At 46.5% G+C, this 24,872-nt stretch overlaps 1 pseudogene; it reads right to left on the bottom strand.

Annotated features, from left to right (window-relative positions):
* LOC141958009 (ATPase family AAA domain-containing protein 2-like) overlaps window positions 1–24,872 on the bottom strand; it is a 128,354-nt pseudogene that overhangs the window by 101,336 nt on the left and 2,146 nt on the right.

A 24,872-nucleotide genomic window follows, 5' to 3' on the forward strand; every position in this document is an offset into this window, starting at 1 on the left:
GAGGAGAGACACTTCCATAGTGGCAAGAGGAATGGCTCTACTGGGTTGGCACGATGAAGGGCTTGTACACGTCACCGCTGGGAAAGGCTCCTCCCGGATACCCACGATTATGATGCAATCCCCCAGAGTATTGTGGTGACACCTCTGGGTCCAGTATAAAGAAGGGATCCTCAGGGTCACTGCCATCAAGGGATCCCCTGGCCCAGCACAACCAAGGGCTCCTTCATGCCCTCAGGGCAAAGGACACCTCTGTGGAAGGCTGGGGACCACCTCCTGCCGCACAGCACACTGATGGGCTTCAAAAGCAGCTCACCAATGCAATGAGGACCTCCTGCATGGCGGCACAAGAAGGAGCTCCTTGGCAGTGATGATGAAAATGGGCTCCCCAGTGCTTCCTTGTCAACAGGCTCCTCTGGGGTGGCAGGACGAAGGAATCCTCTGGTGAAGGGCTCCAAGAAGATCCAGGCAGCATGGGGAACATCCCCTCCAGGGAGAGAATGATGATGGGCTCATCCGGCAGCATTTGATGGAGGGCTCCTTCAGGGCAAAAATAGGTGTTCCACATATTACACAAAATACCCCTGTGCAGTTAAACCTACAATTTTGTAAACATCAGCTGAAAAAAAATGAAGACAGTCTACAACTAAAGCAAGATCCTCAAAAATAAAATATCTGCCATGCATTTCTTAAGGTCTTTCTCAATTTGTATTTCAGAAAGGAAGAAGAAAAATTTTGTGTTCATTCAGGAGCACTCTAAGCAGCCCTTACATCATCAGGTAGCTATTTGCCTTCCCCTCTCACAGTCACAAGTACTTACTAGCATTTAATTAAGACCTTAATGCTTAAATCCTGCTGTTACTACTGAAAGATTGTCAAAAAGAAAAATTCTAATCCAGAAAGTAATTGTTATTATTGCTGTTTCCTGTATTTCAGCTGCTTCTACAGTGAGTTACACACCTGCCACACAAACACAGGTTTTGGCCTTAACAGCCCCTGTTTCAGCAAGACAACATACTTAATCTCAGTATGTTTAGACAAAAAATATTACATAGCAAATAAACATTTCAACTGTGTTTCAACATCAAGATCCTTTGAAGAGATTTTACTTAGTTGTTGTTTCACATCCACGTTCTGGTCTAGATTGTGCTGAGACTATTTCCCACTAATAAGGAAGAGAAGATGCTTTTGTTCTTAAGCAGAAAGCAAGCTCTGCCCCAAAATTTCATAAATTAAGATTTACACCTTGAACTCGTTTCCTTTGTTACTTTCCTCACACTCCTGAACTCTACCACTATAAAGGAGACAAGCCATGGAAAGAAAGTTCTAACACACAGGCTTCCCATTTCTTCAGCTACCAATTCAGTTCAGTTCCTGTATTAAGAAATACCAATACTCAGTCAACAGTGGACTCCACACTCCACCAGGCTCTTGTGGTGATGCACTCGAAGATAAACTTGGTGATCAAGCACTGCTGAAGAGACCTACAGGGAAGCTCCCAAACAGCCCAGGTTGGGAATCACTCACCCCAGAGCACCAGCCGTGAAGAAACCACAAACAGCCAGGCAGCGAAGGACTCTCGAACACCTGGCGCTGAACTGCTCCTCCAGGGCCACGGGGTGATGCGCTCCCCACATGCTTCAAAACTGTCTTGGGTGGTCCTGGAAAACAGCAGTGAAATAGTTATTTGCATTCTCATCCGGAAATTCCCAGACAACACCTTCACAGCATTCCTGTCACTCTTCCAGAGACAGTAACTCCCAGCAAGCTGCATGAAAGCTCTTGAATCCATCCCAAGTCATCGCCTCCCAGGGCTCCCTGAGAAATTCCCCGTTTCTCACTGCTTCCGCTGGGCTAAAGAACCACACGGCACGTTCCCACAATGGAAATGCTTCCTGTGTTTAGCCAGACTACACCCGATGGATACACAAATGCCCTACCTCCCCCCAGACCCTGCTATCGCACAGGGCTCAGTCAACTCTGGGGCCACCCTCTCCTAACGCTTCTCAAAGAGCTGCCATCCCTCACAGGTGGCACTTGTGCAGGGGCACAACTTGCTGCTTGGCCTTTGAACAAACCTGCAGCTCACAAGTTGCCCTTTGTAGCCCAGATAGAAGGTGGCTCCCAAAACATTCCCCTCAGCCCCTTCACATGACACACACACACACACCCCCCCCAGCTCCTATTTCACCCGGGAGACACTTCTCTGCTCCTCTGGTCACTCTCCCCTCACCCTCACTCTTTGCCCACTACACAACAGATACACAAGCAGCACAAATTCCACACCTGTGTCAGCTTGGGAGACTCGTCTGAGCTCCCGGGATGAAGCACAAGACATTCACACAGCAGAGACTCTGCACACGGACAAAAGGCTTTCGAGTCTTTCTCATTCTCCAGCTGTAGGCTGAATAGAACATGACAGCATATGTCACGCTCAGAAAAGTTTTGCTGGGGTTTTTGTATCTGTGAGAGGGGCATTAACAAGAGAGCACCTGGTTTATTACACCTTGCTTAGCTGAAGCTCTTTTCATGTTTACATCTGATGGAGATAGCACATACTCTACACACAGAACAAGTCCTGCATTGCCCGAGTGAGACAATTTTTGTCTGGGCTGATAGAAAATACACACAGCTAGGGCACCATCCGGATAGATCTACTCATGCAGAACCTACACAGAAAACATGCAGCAAGTATCTACAGACTATATAGGGACAGACACACAGAGATACATCTAAAGATGTCTGTCAAGTATCCACACACACCCTGACACAGTCTACACAGGCACTAACTGCCTCTGGCAAGAGAAGCCTCAGATGATCTCACCTCTGATACAGAGAAATGATTACTTGTTTTAAGATTTATTTACTTATTTACTTACTTATAGAAAACTTCTTAGCAACTTATTTACTTATAGCAAGTTATAGTATTTTTAAAATATTGCTAAGAATCCTGCTTGCCCAGACTGTTCTGTGGAATTTTACTAAAGATAGCCATATATGAATGGTAGAAGTTCTATTGGTTCTCTTAGATAAGATAGAAAGTAAACCATCTGAAAAACACTCTTATTATTCAAGAAATTGGCCAAGAGAATCTGCGCATGCTCCGGGGAAAAAACAAAGTGAAAAAGACTATGAGCATTCCTCCCAAAGACCCCTGAAGACAACCACCAGGAGGCGATGCGCAGGTGCAAAGTAGACATACACTGTTGACATCAGCCTTTCTAACTAACCCAGCCCTACTCATGCACATGTATGTTTGTGTTAGGTAATCCCATGAATATGGATATCCACACTCTATAAGTTTTTGTTAAAATGTGTGGTGCGTGTGCAAGCTTGGTGGAGAAATCCCCTTGCACCTCGGTGCCTGAGTAAACAGACCTGCTTTATAACTCTATTCGAGTTGTAGCGTCTTTTTTCCGTGAAACACCTCTCTGAGGCCTTTCTCCCCTCTCTGTTCAGAAGATACATTATCTGTGCGTAAAAAAGGAAACGGCCCCAGGAAGCACAACCATGTCTTTCTATCTGTGGATGCACTCTGCACACAGAACACACACACGCTTTGCACATGGCACGCACACTACAGAAAGCAGACAGACGGCTGGGGGGACGCTACGCTTCTCTGCCTTGCGGCTCAATAGATACAATCTCTGCATGGAACACAGACACTCTCAAGGCCGTGGCAGGAAGGGCATTCCTTTCTGTGGGTGCAGTGTATCCTGGCTGTACTCGGGACACGTGCCCGTCCATACACACACTTTACACGCAGGCGTACACAGAGCGAGAGGCAAGGCATTGCTTTTCTGGCTGGACAGAGCACAGGGACCGTCTGCGCACAGGCTACAGCCATTCCGTACGCAGAGTAGACACAAACAGGCGAGGCAGGTCGTCTCTGCTTACAGAGGACAGCCTCTTTCTCAAGAAGACAGACCCGTACGGCAGCACTCTTCTGTCCGTACACAGAAGCAATACGAGCCACAAACCACCGACAGGGCTGAAAACAGGATCGCGTTTGCCTCTACAGAACACACTCTGTGCGCAGCACGTGCGCAGAGAGGAGAGGAAGGCTCTTCAGCCCATAAAGCACACAGCCTACCCATCTGCGGAACGTACACAGGCAAGGTGAGCAGAGGCTTTGCTGTCTGCAGAGCCAATATAGGGGCTAAACAGAGACACCCCTAGAAAAGCCGCACCTCACCTATCTCTGCATTTAGTATCTACCATCTGCGTCGGCACGACACGCCAACTACACGGGGAGGCTTTTCGGTCACTGGACAGAATACATACTGGCTTCCTCAAGATGGCACCTGTACAGGCAAAGCCAGCCACGTTATGTAGCTTGTAATAGGATATACTCTGCCTATAGAAAAGAGATGGTGAGGCTTTTCTCTCTGGGGATAGGCTACGTTCCATCTGTAGATGGACTGTACGCAGGCAAAACACATCTTCTCTGTCTAGTCACAGGCTACATACTGCCAAGGCAGAGCTTTATGGACTGCTTATACAGTGCACACTGGTTGTATAGAGAACAGAAAACACCAGGAGGGTGAGGCGGGGCAACACCTTCCTGTCACCATACAGACCACAATAGGGCTGCACGGAGAATACACGTGGAGGGCACCGCGCGCCACTTCCCTGTCAGGACGCAGAACGAGTTCTGATTACAGAGCAGAGATGGGCCAGGCAAGGCAGGGCTTCTCCACCCACCCCCAGGGGAAACCCGGGCAGGCTGAGGGTGAAGAGGGACTCTGCACATCAGGCCCACAGAAGCACACAAACGGGGGAGGTGAGGCTTCCCTCTTTGCAGAGCAAAGACTTGGTGCACACAGGTAGTGTAGGGCTCTCTCGCCTGTCTGTGGAACACAGGCTGCCTATAAACCAGAGGGACGGCTCTGGACTCAGAACACACAGCTCATCTCTACCACAGACCCGCAGAGTGTGGGGAAAGTGGGGTGCTCCAGCCCATACACTGCCAAGACCCTTTTTGCAGAGCACAGGCAGAGGGGTGAGGCAAGGCAAGACTCCTATCCCCATTTACAGAATACAACCCGAGGGGCTGGGGGAAACACGGCAGGTCTTCTGCATCGCTTGCACAAGCCTGCAGGGAGCTTCTACCCAACCACCTCCGGCCGTGCTTTCCTCCTGTCCCCCACCCATCTCCCAGGCACCCAGATGGACACCAACGACCAGTAACATCATCCCTCTCTCTGCAGACAACAGGCTGATCTCAGAACAGGGATGAATACTGATGAAATGCATCGAGTGCAAGGGATTCTTCTCTTACCAATTCCCACTTCTGAGCCAAAAGTGATGATTTTCACAGAATCATCTAGGTTGGAAAAGACCTTGAAGATCACCCAGTCCAACCATTTTCAAAGCAACCGAAATTCTACAATAACCTGAGTGCTGCTAAATTCCTCCATTTTGAACATTCTGGTGCAAACACACCTGTCAGAAAGACACCAGGGGTCAGGTGCCGCTACTCAGAGGATACACACACAGGACCAGGGACAACAGGCTACTCGTGGCTTTCAGGCCAAGGAATCAACCACCCAGCTTTGAAGGACCAAACGTAGCTCAGTGGGAACACCACCTACCGCTACACCCGCTTCTGAAATCCCACGAAAGCAACAAGGAAGCCAGGGCACTTGAGCCCTCACCCCACAACACTTTCACACACAGGAGGCCAGGGGGGCGTCTCTGAAAGCAAGTCCCCTCTCCCCCTGCCAGCAGCAGGGATGGAAGAGCAACAGGCACCTGCCCCACGAGCAAAGGCACACTGGTGAGGCTGCTCTGCAAAGAGGGCTCCACACCACCTTTCGCGCCAAGCCCCAGGAAGCTGGCCAGTGCCAGATTAACCCTCCTGCTTGCTTCGGGGTGATGCCCACGGCCGTGGGTAGTGACCAAGCCAGGACCCTTCTCCCCACGGCCACACAGAGAGGCTGGAGCTCCCCGAGCACAGAGCCCCTGGCCGGCTTCTGCCCCCCCACTCCCCGCAGTTGCAGCTCAGGGCACGAGCCAGACTGCATTTATCCCACACCAATAACTCTGCCTGACAGACAGGCTGGAATGGGCTTCTGTGTAGGAACCTACGGACCGGCCCCTGTGTCAAAAAGCCGCCAGCAGCTCTGGCAGTGCCGGGGGCAGGGGCTGTCCCCATCCCTGCTGGGGGTGAGGGGCAACACCCGAGCTGCCCAGCCCCGACCGCACGGCTCAGCCTCTGGCGCAGAGAGACCTCACAGCAGGGCCGGCCACAGGCTCCGGACCTCCAGGCGGGCTGCCCGCCGCCGGCTGCCTGGGGAAAGGGGCTCTGTCCCCTCACCGGTACCTCGCGCACAGGTCCGCCACCTCGGCCGCCCTCCTCCAAAGAGCCGCTGCCGCCGCCGCCCTGCTCCTCGCCCTTCCCCGCTTTCCCCTCACGGTGGCAGCGCCGCTCCAGCCGCCGCAGCTCCAGGCGCAGCGCCCGGCGCCGCCGCCGCCTCCAGCGGCCGCTCGCTCGAGCCGTTACCGCCCAACTGCCAGCGGCGCGAGCAACCGCCGCCTCGCGGGGCGTGGCCGCGAGCGGAGGGGGCGTGGCCTGCGGGACAGGTGCGTTGACAGCTGGGATGGGCCGGCGCCCGGGCGGCCGCGGGGCGGGCGGCCGCGGGGCGGGCCGCCGCGGGGCGGGCGGCCGCGGGGCCGCCGGCCGCGGGGCCGCCGCGGGGCGGGCGGCCGCGGGGCCGCCGGCCGCGGGGCCGGCGGCCGCGGGGCGGGCGGCCGCGGGGCGGGCGGCCGCGGGGCGGGCGGCCGCGGGGCCGGCGGCCGCGGGGCCGGCGCCCGGGCCGCAGGCCAAAAGGCATTTGCTTATCTGCGGAATGTCCCTCGGATTACTGCTTCCTTACCACTACCAGGAGCAGCAGGTGAATCTGTTCCATGGGGAATCTTAACCAAGAATCTGAGATTTCCTACATCTGAGCCAAAAGTGATGCTTTTTGGAATCACAGAATCACCCAGTTTGGAAAAAGCCTTGAGTATCACCCAGTCCAACCATTTTCAAAGCAACCGGGGGTTCTTCAGTAACCTGAGTGCTGCTCAATTTCTCCCTTTTGAACCCCTGGGTGCAAACACACCTGTCAGACAGACACCAGGAGTCAGGTGCTGCTACTCAGAGGATACACACACAGGACCGGGGACAACAGGCTACTCGTGACTTTCAGGCCAAGGAATCAAACACCCAGCTTTGAAGGGCCAAGCTTAGCTCAGTGGGAACACCAGCTACCGCTACACCCGCTTCTGAAATCCCACGAAAGCAACGAGGAAGCCAGGGCACTTGAGCCCTCACCCCACAACACTTTCACACACAGGAGGCCAGGAGGGCCTCTGAAAGCAAGTCCCCTCTCCCCCTGCCAGCAGCAGGGATGGAAGAGTAACAGGCACCTGCCCCACGAGCAAAGGCACACTCGTGAGGCTGCTCTGCAGAGAGCTCCACACCACCTTTCGCGCCAAGCCCCAGGAAGCTGGCCAGTGCCAGATTAACCCTCCTGCTTGCTTCGGGGATGATGCCCACGGCCGTGGGTAGTGACCAAGCCAGGACCCTTCTCCCCACGGCCACACAGAGAGGCTGGAGCTCCCCGAGCACAGAGCCCCTCGCCGGCTTCTGCCCCCCCACTCCCCAAAGGTGCAGCTCAGGTCACGAGCCAGCCTGCATTTATCCCACATCAATAACTCTGCCTGACAGACAGGCTGGAATGGGCTTCTGTGTAGGAACCTACGGACCGGCCCCTGTGTCAAAAAGCCACCAGCAGCTCTGGCAGTGCCGGGGGCAGGGGCTGTCCCCATCCCTGCTGGGGGTGAGGGGCAACACCCGAGCTGCCCAGCCCCGACCGCACGGCTCAGCCTCTGGCGCGGAGAGACCTCACAGCAGGGCCGGCCACAGGCTCCGGACCTCCAGGCGGGCTGCCCGCCGCCGGCTGCCTGGGGAAAGGGGCTTTGTCCCCTCACCGGTACCTTGCGCACGGGGCCGCCACCTCGGCCGCCCTCCTCCAAAGAGCCGCTGCCGCCGCCCCTCTCCTCCTCGCCCTTCCCCGCTTTCCCCTCACGGCGGCAGCGCCGCTCCAGCCGCCGCAGCTCCAGGCGCAGCGCCCGGCGCCGCCGCCGCCTCCAGCGGCCGCTCGCTCGAGCCGTTACCGCCCAACTGCCAGCGGCGCGAGCAACCGCCGCCTCGCGGGGCGGGGCCGCGAGCGGAGGGGGCGTGGCCTGCGGGACAGGTGCGTTGACAGCTGGGAGGGGGCGGGGTCTAGGCGGAGACTAAGCAAGTGGGCGTGGCCCGGGCAGAGACTGAGCCGCCAATGGCCAAAGAGTAGGCGCCAGGGGCCAAAGGGGCGGCACCCGCGGCCAAAGGGGCGGGCCAAATGGTCGCCGCGGTCGCCATGGGCCAATCGCGCAGCGCCTGAGACCAAACAGGCAGCGCGGCGGGCCAATGGGGCGGTGCCTGCAGCCAAAGAGGCGGCACAGGGGGACAGAGGGGCAGTGCTGGCAGCCAAAGGGGTGGCAGCTGAAGGAGGCTGCCAACCAGTAAAGATTAAACAATGTCCAATCAAACCCGAAGTTAGACAGGTACTGAAGAAATTAATTGACAAGTTTTTGGAATATAAAATTCTTGAGGAATGTGAATCTGAATATAACACTCCCATTTTACCGGTCAGAAAACCTTCGGGTGAATATAGGCTAGTGCAGGACTTGAGAGCAGTGAATCAGATAGTTAAGGACATTTATCCTGTAGTAGCAAATCCTTGTACGTTGTTGAGAGCATTAAAGGAGACTCATCAGTGGTTTACAGTGCCTGATTTGAAAGATGTTTTCTTTTGTATGCCGCTGGAGAAGGATATCAGAAAATCGTTTGCTTCTGAGTGGGAAAATGCACAAACTGGGTGAAAGATGCAGTTGACATGGACAAGCCTACCCCAAGGATTTAAAAATAGCCCGACAATCTTTGGAAATCAGCTGGTGAAGGAGCTTGAAACATGGGAACAGGATAGGTTGAAACCTGGACATTTACAATAGTGGATGATATACCAGTTGCTGCAGAAGACAGATTTACCTGTATACAGTAACTACTGACCTGAATTTTCTGGGACTGAATGGGGACAGGGTGTCCAGGAAGAAAGCCCAAATAGCGTGTCAGTCTCTGATACATTTGGGCTTGGAGATTTCAAAAGGACAATGGCAATTAGGTACAGACTGTGAAGAAGCTATCTGTGGCATACCCAAGCCGAAAAATGTTCATGAACTGAGAGCCTTTTTAGGAATGACTGGGTGGTGTCACCTTTGGATAATGAATTACGGTCTAATAGCTAAACTGCTATGTGAGGCCCAAAAGAACTCTCCTTTTGTATGCGGCCCAACACAACAAAGGGCTTTTAGAGAGTTAAAACGTGCTTTACTGTCTGCACCTGCCTAAGGACTTCCGGATTTAACCAAAGTTATTCAGGGGTTTGTTTGTGAAAGACAACGCCTTGCACTAGGTGTGCTGACTCAGAGGATGGGAAGCTGGAAGCAACCAGTTGGGTATTTTTCCAAACAGCTGGACACAGTAACTAAAGGATGGCCTAACTGCCTTCAAGCAGTTGCTGCAACAGTGATGCTTATTTATACAAGAAGCCCAGAATTTGACTTTGGGAAAAACAGTAACAGTGTCTGTCCCACACATGGTAGTAACTGGTTTAGAACAAAAGGAAGGACATTGGCTATCCCTGAGCAGAATGATAAAGTACCAGGTGGTTTTGACTGAACATGATGATGTGATTTTAAAAACAACTAACCTGGTATATTCTGCAGTGCTTTTCAGTTCCACACAGGAAGAAGGACAGCTGGAGCATGACTGCTTAACTACCACTGAACATGTTTATTCCAGTCGAGAAGATTTGAAGGATATGCTGCTAGAAAATCCTGACTGGGAACTGTACACAGATGGCAGTAGCTTCATGGAGCAAGGAGTCCGATACGCTGGACGTGCGCTAACAACAGATACCCCAGTTACAGAAGCAAGAGCATTGGCTAGTACCACATCAGCTCAGAAAGCAGAACTTAATGCTTTGATTTGAGCCCTAGAATTGAGTGAAAAGAAGAAAGTAAATATTTGGACAGATTCAAAGTATGCTTTTGGGGCAATACATGTTCACAGAGCTTTGGGGAAAGAGAGGATTATTGTCCTCTCAGGAATCAAATATTAAGCATCAAAATGAAATTTTACAATTACTGCAAGCAAGTCAAAAACCAGATCACGTAGCAATCAATCATGCACTGTAAAGCACATCCAATTGGAAATACAAAGGAAACTGCTGGAAAGGATTTGGCTGGCAGAATGGCAAGAAAAGTAGCAAAGGAGCAAGCACTACAGATGGCATTAATTCCAACTAAACCAGTAACCCTTCCCAGGGAAAAAAACGAATAGTCAGAGGAGGATGAGAAATTTAGAAAATTGCTGAATGTTAAGAAAAATTTAGCTGGATGGTGGGTAACCCCTAAGAGACAAGTGGTGGTTCCATCTCTTTTAACGAGAAAAATAATTCAGATAAAACACCAAGAATGTCACTGGGGTGTGGAAGCCTTAGTAACCCATTTACAAAGGCAAGTCGTATCAGTTAAAATGTTAACTGCAAAATGTGAAGTATGTTTGAAAAATAATCCAGAGATCAAGAAAAGGGTCCAAATGGGCAGACTGAAATCTGGAACAGAACCTGGAGATTACTGGCAGGTAGATTTTTCAGAGCTACCTAGACAAAATGGGTACTGATACATTCTGGTGGGGGTCGATACCTTTACAGTATGGCCAGAAGCTTTTCCCTGTTGTTTCACACAAGCAAAGGAAGTAGTAAAGCGGTTACTACAGGAAATAATTCCGAGATCTGGAGGCCCTATTGGAATTTCCTGACAGAGGTCCACACTTTGTTGCTGAAGTATACAAAGTGTTGTTTGCAACATTTTAGGAATCCCTTGGGATTCACATACCCCATGGAGGCCACAAGCCAGTGGAGAAGTGGAAAGAATGAATCAGACTCTAAAAAGACAAATCAGCAAAATCTATCAGGAAACTAATTTAAAGTGGCCTCAAGCACTTCCATTGGCATTACTGCGAATCAGAGTACAACCAAAGACTGGTACCTCAGTCAGTCCTTATGAATTATTATATGGGAAACCATGAGTCCCCAGAACCAAATCCAAATATGCACGTGAAAGGGAAACAAGATGTGTATAGATATTTGCCTTCCTCGGGGAAAGCCGTGACTGTGATTTGAAGCGCAGTAGTGTGCAACAGAACCCTATCTTTGGGGAATCCAGTGCATGACTTTCAACCAGGAGATTAAGTCCATGTGAAGACGCGTACTTCCAAACCTCTGCAAAAACGCTGGAAGGGACCTTTCCAGATACTGTTAACCACCTTTACAGCTATCCAGATTGCAGAATGAGATGCTTGGATACATTATATGCAGGTGAAGAAGGCACCTACTCCATGGAAGACTATTAACAGAGATCCAGAGACTTTAAAATTGACTCTGAAACAGGTCTAATTTCTCATACCAGTTTGTGACAGTTGTTCTTATATTAGCTTGGAAGCTAGTGCTGGTGGGATCATGGGTTGATTTGTTGATTAGGAACAAAAGACAAATAGAAACATAGCAGCTGATCAGCATCCCTAAAGAAATACCCAGAGAAAATCTGATGTTATGACTGATTAAGGGATTTGCCAATTTGCAGCATGTCCCATGGATTACTGCTTGTTTACCAATACCAAGAGCAGTAGGTGAATTTGTTCCATGGGGAATCTTAACCATGAATCTGACCAACCTGGAACATAAAAACAAGACTTACTGCAAACAGAAACCTGCTGTTGAGTGGTATGAACAAGTAAGTAAAGGTTATCAGAAAACAGTGGAAGACGCCAGGCAAAGAAACAGATCGTAAAAAACTATTGAACTATGATTTTATAACTGGATCCCGACATGCTGCCATAGCTCGGATTCTTCTTCCTGGGGGTCCAAATCCCCAGGTAGGATGGCGTTCCTATGATGAACAGATCAAAAACAATGTGAGCAGAAGCATCATGGAATGGAAGTGTAACAAAACTGGTCGAGTTACACAAAAGGAAGAACGGCAGGGCTCTGTATGGTCCATGTCCATATTCTCTCCGTTTCAGTATGTAGCTAGAACTCCTTGGTGTTTCACTTGGGATGGAAAAGTGTTCGCAGTCCCACCCTCAGTAGACGATAAAGGAACTTCACTGAGAGAGAAAGAGCACAAAATAGTGTCATGGTGGAAATGTGAAAGAAAACGTGTATGACTGCAGCAATGCAGATTTAATAATTCAAAGAATCCCTCCTTTGGCGGCTGCTTTAAAATTTGGCTGGTTTTGTCCAGGTCTAAAAAATAGTCTCAATTTAACCAGCACATTTACACCCAGGAAGGGAACCTTGTTTAGATGCAGAAAACCTACTATTCAGAGTCCAGGACATTTGGTTTGGGCATTAAGCGATGGAACCTGAACAACTCATTTGCCATTAGACAGAAAGGTGAAACAAATTATGTTAGGCATGCCAACATCGTGCCCAATTTGGGAAAAGTCTCCATTTAAAGGATCTTTAGAAAATGTAAAATTACAGCGGACCAAGAGATCAGAAACAGATGACACATGGAATGAACCATCAACAGGAGTAAGAATTGGCTGGGCCCTTGAATCCCTTTTGAATCCCACAGCCTCATACAGAAATAGAGAATGGCTATATCAGTTAACAGGACAAGTAGAAAAGGTAGCAAATGTCACAAAGAAAGGATTCAAGGAATTCAACATACAGTTGCAGGCAACTTCTAGGATGACACTCCAAAACAGAACGGCTCTAGACACGCTTCTACTTAAAGAGCATGGAGTGTGTGGATATCTCAAGGATAAACTGGATCCTTGCTGCATTCATATTCCGAATGTCACCCAGGATGTAGAGCATGATCCGGATCTGTTGGGAAAAATTAAGAAAGAAACTGAAAAGATATGAGAAGACATGTCAGAAGATTGGTTAGGTAAGATTTTTAGCAGATTAGGATGGAAATTGAGCTCTTAGCTACAATCCTTGATTAAAACTTTGTCTCTGTTACTAATTGTCTTTCTGATGATAATGCTGCTCTATGCCTGTCTAAAGAAACAATTTACCAGCAAAATTGCATTTAATCGTACGGTCATGAGAGGTTCCAACCATTCCACCAGTATATAGTGCACCACCAGCATATAGTGAAACAGATACTAAGATACAGAGTACTACATAATATGAAAGTACTGGAATAGTTTTCAACAATTTCAAAGGGGGGGGAAATGTTACTGACTTGTTATTAAGTTACTTGAGGATTTAATAGTGAAACTTCTAGAAAAATGAAAATACAAGAATGATTTTAATGTAAGGCAAATGTTTACCTTTGCACATTGCACATTTACCCAGCAACCAATGCTACTATGGAATCCCCTCTACAGCCCTGTACCAAGGCTGAAGAAGTGGTCAATAATCACCTACTAGGTACAATCAGGAGCTTAGATAATTAGGTTTGAGATTAAAGATAATTTTAAAGTAGTCATACAGATGTCTAAACAGAAGTAGTTTATTACCTAAAATGTATTTTAAGGAATGTATAGAGGTGTCAGAATTTAGAATTAATGAACACTAGGGAAAATCGACTGTAACAACTTGTAGGCCCATGCCAAGAAACAGTGAAACTAGGCAAAAGGTAATTCTGGCAGGGGGAGATCGTGACCACCAACTCATATGCCACCGACCCCTATTACACACCAGACCCATTTCTAGACATTTCTGTGTTCTACTGCACAGAAACGGAAATAGGAGGAGAGTATGTTGAGGATTTCTTGGAAATAGTATGTTTATGTATGAATACTTAATACATATGAATAAATACTATGTACGATGTATGGTCTTAGTGCTTGGTGTGCATTGTTGGTGAGAGCACTCACTCGCACACCTGGCTGTCCACAAAGAAGTGTCTGCTTATCTGCATCAAATTGGGGGCAATGAGTTCCTTGATCCTGCTTTTCAGTAACAGTCAATTCACAGCGAGAAAGCAAGGAAGCGTGCAAGTTAAGCACAGCCACCCGCTAGAGCAACAGCCAAGTCAAAAATCCAAAAACTTTTTCCTTAAATACCATTCCCAAACTTGACATATGAGAACCCAAAGATTATTGGAAATACAACTGTGACGGGGCCTACATCAATTTCTGTGACCTTTACATTTCAACACTAACAGCATGGGCATCTGAGCCTCTGTTCCCTGCCCTTGGCCAGCTATTTGATTCATTCATTGAGACACGTAGTGGCGTATTTTTGTAAAATTTCTCTCTTTGTTATGCAGACTTTGGAACTGATTTGGGAGGAACCTCTGCCTCACAGCAAAATTACATGCCAGATTACAATACGCAAGTGTGCTTTACTGAGCTTCCTTTACTATTTAGCACCTTTTTTTCTCATATCTATCTCAAAAATAACTTAATAGTTTTCAAGCATCGCAATTCTTCTGTAAGAGTGTTTTCTGACCTGCCTATTCTAATACCATTCCTAAACCCAGCACATATATGTGACTTCACATTTGCTTGTACATTGTAGTTTCAAAGCAGTTTCTCATCCTGTATGCTCTGAGGTATACAAAGTACCTGAATCCTTATTGAGCCTGTAGATCACAGAATCAAAATAAAATCTGCATTTCCAAATCACACTTCTCAAAGCAAATGTTTCATCGAGGAGAATTCTCCAGACAAAAACTCTGTCCATCCAGGGCAGGAAGAGACAGATCCCGAAGCAAGGCTGCAATACAAATTTAAGGTCCATCCAGGAGACAGGGCCAGCAGCAAAGCGAGACAGGCACAGCTACAGTGTGCCTGGTGCAGGGGGGCGGGATGTGCCCAGGGCTGACCTGAAACTGGGCTCCTGGGCAGGGGTGTGGGTGGAGGCTCCAAGTGAGGCTAATCAGGGTCATTAAGAGCTATTAGGGCCTACAGAGCCCTGAGACTGAGTTTGTGGAATCAACACTTGCAAGAACTGGGAGTTTTCATTGCGTCTTTTTAAGGAGCTCAATTTAAAGATGGGATTATTTATTTGGCTTTTTCAGAGCAAGCAGATTTACGCCGAGAGCAGCGGGGGACCCTGCAAAGTGTGTCTCTTTGCCTGCTTGGAGCTCAAAGTGATCAACATCATCATTTACTCTGAGAAATCTGGGCCTAGTGGTTTACCCGAACAAAGAGAGGAATGAGAAATACAAGGTTTGTCCCATCATTCATCATTTCTACCCACCAAATAAATAAGTAAGATAACCTTGAAAAGTTATGCATAACTGAATACTGAATTTGGTATTGTGGGAAATTCATATTTGACATATGCTGAAGAGTGGAAGGGTGGAATTTCTCAGCCATTTGTATACAGCCGCCTAGCCTCAATTAACCCTGCTTCCATCTGATTCATGGAAATAATCTGTCAGGAACTAAGAGGTATCATCACATTAAAAGTAAACTCTGACCTTCAGGAGATAAATAGAAATGCTCGATCCAGTATTGACAACTTGCAGAAACTTACAGGAAATTCAAGGGTCTGGAGGATTTTTTTCCTTTTATGCATTAGGTCACAAAATCTCATGAAAAACATCTGAGTCATTCTTGAAATCCACTGCGTGATATTTGCTGGACAAGAGTAGAAACAATTTTAAGAATTTTTAAATCAATTTTTTAAAGACAGATCTTATCATTTCCTTGTAAAGCTCTGAAACACTGCTACTAAAGGTCAGAGTATTTTAATACAACGATGGCAAAAAATGAAATGCATTTCCTGCCTACAAGTAAAGAGGAAAGCAGCACTAAATCTGCTAACTCCCTAGTTAAAAACCCCACACCATAGTACCAGTGTAAGCGTTCCATGAATTTTAGTGCTTTTACTGCATATACTGCAGCAGGGCAGCTGTATATGTATAAAAAAGAAACACTTCTTTTCCCTAAAACCTCGGTTGCTTTACAAATATGTAAGGTGGCTCCAGAAAGTTCACGGCACACAGTCAGGCTGACCCAGAGCCATCTGCTGGGAGCACAGAGTCTTAAGCAGCAATGAAAACAACCTTCTGGATCCCACCGAGTCCGGCAGGATTTCTTGCCATAAAGAGAGGTTTATTGGCAGCACCTCCCATCCTCCCCAGCTGCTAACAACATCCTCACTGTTTCATTTGAAATGGAAAATACGAGCATGTACAACATCCTTAGTCAGTGTCATTTGATCTAGAAGAAAAGTGGATTTTCAGACAAAAACAACATATACATTCAAGCCAGGCCAACTCCATTAACAATGAAGTTTGCTGACTTTACTCCTTTACATACAGTTTGCGCGTTTTAGGAGATTAAAGAGGAAACACATACCTGTGCACACGTTTCTTCCGGAGACCTGATGCTACTAAACAAAGTGGGGAGGTCTAGTGTGTAAATTGGAAACTTTTCCAGGGTGTGTATTACTGCAGGTGCCAGATGAGAAGTGTGCCCATATCCTGGCTCTCCGACTAATAAGAACCGTGGCCTGCAAGATGTCGGCTGATCATAAGCATTTCTAGAACAGTAAAGAGGAGGTAAGTTTGGAAAGGAAGTGATGAATAGGCACACAGATGTTACAGTGTGTTTTCCTACACATGTTTTGCTTTTGGCAAATACTCTCCATCTTCAAGCAAATAATAAGCCGGTCTGTGATCGGGAAGACCATCACAGCCCATTTTGTTACCAACTGGTACCATACGTGCCCTAAGAAAAGCTGCCAACCCGCAGCACGTCTGCTCTTCGCTGGGCGAGGTTAAGTACCAGCTCTTCAATCCCACAGGGGGACTGTCCAGCTCAATACACACATGATAACTGGTCAGTAACCTGCTATGGGGGAAAACAACTCTCTTCCAGCACCCAGCAATCTGGACCTCTTCACTGCCCCTACACACCAGTTCTCAGCAGGTCTTGAGTTTAAATAACCGTGAGATCTCTACATTGGTCAAGTTTAGCTCAAATTTGGCCATAGCTACTGGAGATGGTGGGAAGGAAGGGACAGAAGACCATTTTTAGACAAAAATTAACACGGGCACTGAAACACAGTAGCTGTTATCTGAAGTACACAATTGGATTGGTTTCAAGGGGTATACTGAAGACGTAGAAGATTTACATTTATTCAGTCACTCTAACTGTTTCACTTTGAATTGTGCATTAATTTCCCCGTCATCTTGCTTTACTCGCACAAAACACATTTGTGAACAGCATTTGCTTCTTCCACCCCAATACTTTTGGCACCTTTACTGGATGAAGTCAATGACCCTAGAGACCTAACCAAGCTCAGCAAGTCCAAAGATTTTCTGGACAGCACAGTGACAGACAGTGAGACAAATAACTGACCCACAGTGACGACAGGAATCTGTTTTGTCAGATCTTGGCTTATGCAACTTCCACAGTAAAATGTCAAAAGTTTAACATAAACTCAGTAGGCAAAAGGTAGAAAATGCAGACATCATTGACGTTTTCTCACAGTGGTTCAACAAACCATTTCTCAGTATTGTTTCTGCTACACGATTTCCTGCTGGTTTCACAATCTGGGAAGGCAGAAGGTCAAAAGATGGCTACACCAATCCATAGGGGGTTTTTAGCTAAAAGGACAGACAGCACACTTCTCTGGTCTGGAGTCTTTCAAGGAATACCAAGGGTTAAGCCAACATGTTCTAATAGTCTGTGGACCACTGACTTGGGAAAAGAGGGCTGGGCTGGTCAGTTTGATCGGTCATGACAGTGTACTCCGTCCATTAGAACATCAGTACCCAGCTGGATCTTCACGCTTACTTCTTGCAAATACTGATCACCCACCCTCCCCAACAGCTCTTGGCTCCTCCATCTACCACCCCTCGCACCACAACTGTTTACAGACCCAGCCATCTTCAAAATGGAAACATAAAGGGGATAAACGTTTACCTGCTGAAATTCAGGAGGTTTTCCTTTTCTCTAGCAGGTGTATTACGAGTCGGCTCTCCTTCAAAGGCAGATGGCGCCTCCTCATGGCTGTCCATCACATCATCTCTTAAACTGTCTGAAAGACAAGACCAGTTTGTTAACCTTCCTGAATAGTCCAGACCTTGCTCTCCCATTAACAGAGCTAGTTCTAAATCAGTGCTGGAAACCACCTGTATTGGAGGGCACGTGCTAAAAGCTGTTTTCTGACGAGTTCCTTCTACCACAGATCTAAGGAGACCGCACGAGTCTCTACAAAGCTGTCCTATATCCCATGATTTGCATAAGCTACTATCCCTCTGTCGGTGAAAACCTGGAGGTCCTTTCCTTAGAATAAAGACAATTAGGAACAACTTCTGTGGCTCCTGGAGCAGGTTCCCCCACTGGACGTGGGGCAAGTAAGCGGATGCCATGTCTCAGACTAGGGAGTCAGACTACAGAGACCAACACACCTGCTCAATAAAGCTCCTTGAAGGCCGGTGAAAGAGGAGAGAAGGGAAAGGGGGCAGCAGGGAGGGGATGCAATTACAAGTCCCCGAGCCTCTCTGCTTTTCTTTTGTTGATGAGGTTTTGTCTCTGTTTTACCAATGCAAATACATCTCCCAGCTCTACTGGGCGCAACGCTGGTGCAACATTCTCCAGGAATTAGCATCATAACTAACTAGTCACAGATTTCCATTAATCAGGAGCAGAGTGACCTTATACATTTATTTGCTCACGCCAACTGACAGACTAAATCTGATCAGGGTTGATGCAGTCACGAGCTTACATATGCTGTGCAAGCCAAGCCCTGAAGCATCCACTCCTAAAACATTCTGATCTCATGTGCAAGTGTACAGTGGGATCCACAAACGTTTCAACCCAGAGACTATGGTTAAAAGTCATGACATCTAAACCAGTATCTAGCTTAAACCACTTGTCTTGTGGTCCTGACATTCTTCCAACAGGAATAAGCAGCATTCAGGTAAAAACACCCTTGTCTCCCCATTTAAACATTGATTTTGAAAGAGGCGCCTCATACATTAAACTTTAGATCTGTCTCTACAAATTACAAAGACCATGTTAGCTACTGTCAAAAACAGGGTGCTCTAGCGGAGAACGCACAGCGCTCCACTCCAAAGGGCGAGTCGCTCGCAGCTCCCAGGCAGCGCTGTGCACGTGCATATTACAACATTCTACTGCCGTTACAGCCAAGAGGTTTGCCTGTGTTGATTGCACAAGCCAGAACTTTTGCCCTGGCAGAATTTTAAAGAAGTCGATGTTCTTGTACCTTGCTGTTGGTTCTTCTTCAGTGCAACCTCTGCCTGGGGAAATACTTTCTGCAAGGCTCGCAGAATTTCTGCTAGTGTGTTTTCATGCAGTGGTTTGCAAATAGGGGGTAGCAGTCGCCCAGGTGAAGTCACAGCCCTCTGTGAAGCTGGAACAATCTTCTGCACAGCCATGACAAAATCCTCTGCTCTTATTTTAATAGAAGTGACATCTAACTGCAGCTTCTCGTGACTTTCATATATGGGAGGACAACAGCGGCGCAAAGCACAGAGGGCAGTTTTGGCACGCAAGGATTTAATGTCAGCGCCACAGTATCCTAATAAACAAAACAAGAAGCAAATGTTAGGTCAGTCTCAGGCAACACAGAAGTCAAGGTCACGGTTTCTAAACTGCAACACTAAAAGACTTTGTGTACAGCCCGAAATTAACTGCTTAAGAGAGAATGTAGTGACTGCACTGCGGAGGAGTGGCTCGCAGCTTGATATCCTGCACTTGTGAAGCAGCCTCACAGTCAAAACTTTGCTCCCAAGAAAGATGCCCAAAACCCATTCTACATTCTGATGGAGAAAAACAAAATCAAAAGCCAAGAAGCATCTGACTTTGCTCCCCAGACGTGCCAGCTGCCTCACCGCCTCACTCTGCGGCACGGCACAGGAGCTGGGGGTACCGCCTGGCACAAGCCCAGATTCCTTGGGACTCAGTCACACACAGTAACTCACTTGGGTTTCAAACTTACCAACACATTTTTCAGCTAGCTCTTCAAGAAACACATCTGATGGCTTAGGGTCCCAGCCTTGCATGTGAATCTTTAAAATCTCCTTTCTGGACTGGAAACAGAACAGTTGCCTTTCAGTTTGTCCTAAGTTTTCTCTTAAGAAAACCTCAAAAACACAAAACAAAACCATAAAGACCCTCACAATAATATAAACAACACTCTTCTCCGCTAAACTTTTAAGAATTTGAAAGCTCAGTTAATATGCTCTCAGCTTTTTCAAGCAGGACATTTAATCATTCTCAACTTGCTCCATTAAACTCTTCCCTGCAGACCCCCAGGAAATCAAATGTGTTTAGAGCTTCCATAAAAAGCAAGTTTCCACAAGTATGAGACCTACTGATCCTGAGGAAGAACTGGTAGTAAAAAAAAAAAAAAACCAACAAAAAAACCCCCAAAAAACTTATTTGCAAACAAGAGACTTTTCACCAAAGAAAATTCTCTGAAATTTAGCAAAACTTCATGGTGACAGTCTCATTAGTTCACCAAGTTTGCTTTTCTGCCGGTTCATTCAGGGAAAAGAGTCCTAGCACGACCTTTCAAATTGCTCACTTGTAATAAGGAATAATAATTCTGACTCAAACTCCTGTCACTGATCCAGACAATGTCAAATGTTGCCCATCCTCATCACCAATGAGCAAGACTTTCACTGAAGTGTTTCCTGGTACACCGGTTAATTGTGGCAGATTTCTGCATTTCTTCCACAGTAGGGAATAACGTATTTGAACTGTTCCACGGCACCCCCTCTCCTGCTGCTGAAACCAAGAAGCGAGAGCAAGAATGCTTCAGGCTGAAAGTGCCTAAGTGGATTAAATAAGCAAGCCAGCATGAACCGCTTTGGGAATGAAACATTTTCATTCACTCCCGCACCTTGATAAACGTTTTTGTTATCAAAAATGGAATGCTTGTGTCCATTCTTTCAAAGATGAGAGAGCAGCAATTTATAACTAATGCATAATTCAATCTTTCTTAAACACTTCCTTGACTAGAAGCATCCCATTTTCTTGGCTGGTCACAGCGAAACCAAAAGAAATTCTACAACTTTGCTGAAGTCATCTTCATCATAACCATTCAGGACCAGATCAGACCTCCAGAGCGCAAGACAGTCTCTCCAATATCCCTCTTCTGTCCACGTTGTACAGTACTGGTTCTGACTTTCACTGCCCCGTGATACTGCATCGTTACATGGTTTTATTATAAAGATGGACTCTGCCACATTAGCATTAAGACTGAGCTGAAGTTCTCACTTCAGTATTTGGCAAGCTGAAGAGCTCTCGATCAAAGCGTCTGGTCTTTGTAAAGCAGGATCGATGGCATCGGGTCTGTTGGTGGCTCCGATCACCACAAGCTCTCTTCTGCTGGCCAAGCCATCCATGAGTGCCAGAAGTGTTGACACAATAGAGCTAACAGGAAAATATCATTTTCATTCGCTGGTTTAGTAAATGTTGTTACCTTCTACAAGATCTTCTCCAATGATCACTCCAAAAGGACAAGCTTTTAATTGATTTTTTTAACTGATTAGTGACTCATTTGAAGACATAACAAAAATAGATAGGGTAACACAAGCCTTGTGCTGATGTCAAGCTTAGTAAATTGTTTTCAATTATTTAAAAATCACCAGAAATTTAGTAGCATTGAATTACTAGTTTTCCAGATAAATGAATGTGTCACAAAGTTAAATAGGTTGTGATCTTCTTTTCACAAAGATCAAGCAGCTTCTATGCAGGTACCAAAAAAATGCACTACCTGTGAATTTGGTCTTGCTTGCTGCACCACACAGGAGCAAGAGCATCTATCTCATTAAAGAAAATAATTGAAGGTCACATCTGGTAGGCCTGCAATGAGAACACGGGGTTATTGACAGAAGCAAACCAGCACTATTTTAAAGGGAAAATGGATGAAAAACATTATGGTTGGAAGGTCACAGGAACTAGATTTTTCAGACCAGCATCAGGGATCTCTACTAACTGAATGAATGGAGTAAGTGGCACAAGTAACAGAAGACAGCGGCCTCTGTCAACCCCCTGAGACTGGGTGACAGGAAACAAATCATACCAGTAGTTTTTACAGCTCTTCAGCAGCCCCTGAGAACAGAGCCGGGACTTAATTCAACTACAGGTTCTGGAAGCAAGCTTCTGTTATGAATTTAAATGACCGTGCTTTTCGCCCGCATCTCCTTCCCTCTGATCTAAAGCCACCATCTCTCTTGCCTCTTGAAACCCTTTTTGTGGCTGTTATTTGGGAGGGGGTTTTGGGCTTCTGTCTTGGGGGGTTTTTTGGTGGCAGAGGGTGTGGGTTTGCTTTGCAAGGTTTTCTTGTTTTGTTTTATTAATCTTTCCCAGCACACGTCAAGATTTCAAGCCCCCCAAAAAACCCACTGGAAAAGGAAACCCTGACAATCCCATTTCAGTGGAAGGAACTGACAAAACACCAAAAGGCGTGAACTGTTCTTAAAAATACTGACCACAGAAAATTACAGTTACAACTCGGACAGAACACATGGCACATTTCAACCTTACCTGATCAAATAATAAACGAAGCTTTATTCGTGAGTTCAGACTCACCCACCCATTTACTCAGGCAGTCAGTACCTTTCCTCATAAAAACGGCTCTTCTCCTGTCACCTTGGCTACATTCGTTAGCAAGTGTAAGTAAGAAAAAACCGCACAACTCTTCTCTCCTAAGCAAAAGACTTCTTCTCTACAACAGCAGCAACAGCTGAAGTGTGAGGAAAGACAAAACAGATGGAAGTTTTGTGTTCCTACACAATTCAACAACGCAGCAAACAAAATGAATAAAGAGGATAACACAGACGTACAAAACCTTGAGAAAAAAGTCATAGTGTCCCAGAAGGACACTACCAAAACTGCTGACAAACCAACAGGGGTGGTTACAGCATGGGGGAGACAAACAAGAACAAGCTTCAGTGAAGCATGAGACCAGGCTCTAACATGAATCACCAGTTTATTTTTCAGTGATGCACTGCATATTCATTCTTGTTTTCACAAGAAGCAAGATTTGATAGTAAAGCATTTCATTCTCCTTCAGAAAGCTTTAAGTTACTGGATTTGGTCTCCCAGACCATCCAATGCTGATTACAAATGAGGAGGAAGTCTAAAGCTGGGAGGGTATTCGGCATTTCCAGATAATCATACTCTTCATCAAAAAAAAAAAAAACCTAAAACTAACAACCACACCGCTCTTTCAAAGAGAATTCCAATGAATAAAGAAGCAAAACACTGAAAGATTTTATTTTTGTAGTAGTTTTAAGTTACTGAAAGAACTTGAAGTCCTATTTCAATATCCACAATCAAGTTTTGCTGACCAAGAGTATGTAAAACTAACAATTAAATCTCTAATGATTTCATCTCATAACACAGACCTAATTTAGCCGTGTCAGAAGCTGACACATTCTTATTTTAGCCCAAGCACAAACACCCACTGCAAGGGTCTAGTTGCAAGTCCTATCAATTGTAAAATGGGTACCTGGGCCCTTGAAAAAAAAAAAAAAAAAAGAAAAGAGTCAGTGGAAGAGACAAGTGGACTTCCAAGCAACAAACGACAGGCGACTACCAGTAGGTAATCCCTTCCTGCTTATGAACTAATCAAGTTGCCTTGTACATAGAACTCAAAGAAAAACATCACAACCCCACCTTTTAAAAAGGCAAGACACCTTTGAAGTGTATTCTTACCACACACTCAATCTTTGAACCCACACATATTCTGGATTCAATCCGTTTTCAATCAATCACTTTTTGCTACTGCTAAAAAACTCTATCAGTGCTGCTGAAAATTCTGAAGCATGGGAATATATTGATACCTCAGTCAAATATGCTCCAGAAAACAAGTGAATTATAGTTTTAAACAACCTGTTACCTTGGCGTTTGAACTTTCAATCTCTCAAGGAATTCCAGGTAAAGCAACGGATAAACAACCATCTCTCTTAAAGCTGCAATGTGGTCAGAAAGACCACCCACACCATCAAATCGCACCTAAAGAGAAAGTCAACAGAACACATTTCTGCATGCTAAGGAAAGCTGCGCCCTCAAATGAGGTTCCGTCAGAAATCACACGTCAGCACAAAGGGAACCTTCTGGGTGGTTTTCAAATTGCTCGAGAGAAAACTGTAAACCAAGGTGGTTGTAGACAGCACCTTACTGAAAGCTTTTACAAACACTGGAAGCATCTCCCTGAGACAATGAACTAAAAATACTCACCGAACAATCTATTTGCATTGGATCACCATCAGACAGACTTGCTCCAATTCTCATTCGATCCCTGGGAATTCCCTTTAATTCGTCTTTCCCCCAATTTACTGGAAGACACCTGGTTTGAATGCAGGAGAAAGAGAAAGGCACTTTCTAACTCAGGATGCAGCTAGAAGGTTTTTGCTTTTAGGAGGATGGCAAGTGAATGCAGAAAGCCTTACGGATCTCCATAAACTTCGTAAATAGTTAAATATTCATTTAAATGGGTTTACATTTAATATCCGTGAGCAAATAAAGGAAAATGGTCACTCCAGACATTGATCTGTTAATTATTCTCACAACTCTTTGCACGTACGAATATTCGCACCAGCATGAATGCAAGAAACAGGTATTCTGTACGTGGAGACCATGAACTGACCTTGACTTGTGTGATGGAAGAACCTCCCAAAACACACTGACATCTTTCAGAGATTTTACACTCAGAAAGTTACAGCCCAAGGGGTTACTTACTTCTGTGCAGATTAACATTAGAAAGGCTACCCACCACTGCTCCTACTTGATGAGGACTTTGGGATATACGTGCCAGAAGACACATGTC

This window comes from Athene noctua, chromosome 1, assembly GCF_965140245.1.
Source record: "Athene noctua chromosome 1, bAthNoc1.hap1.1, whole genome shotgun sequence".
NCBI classification, from domain to species: Eukaryota; Metazoa; Chordata; class Aves; order Strigiformes; family Strigidae; genus Athene; species Athene noctua.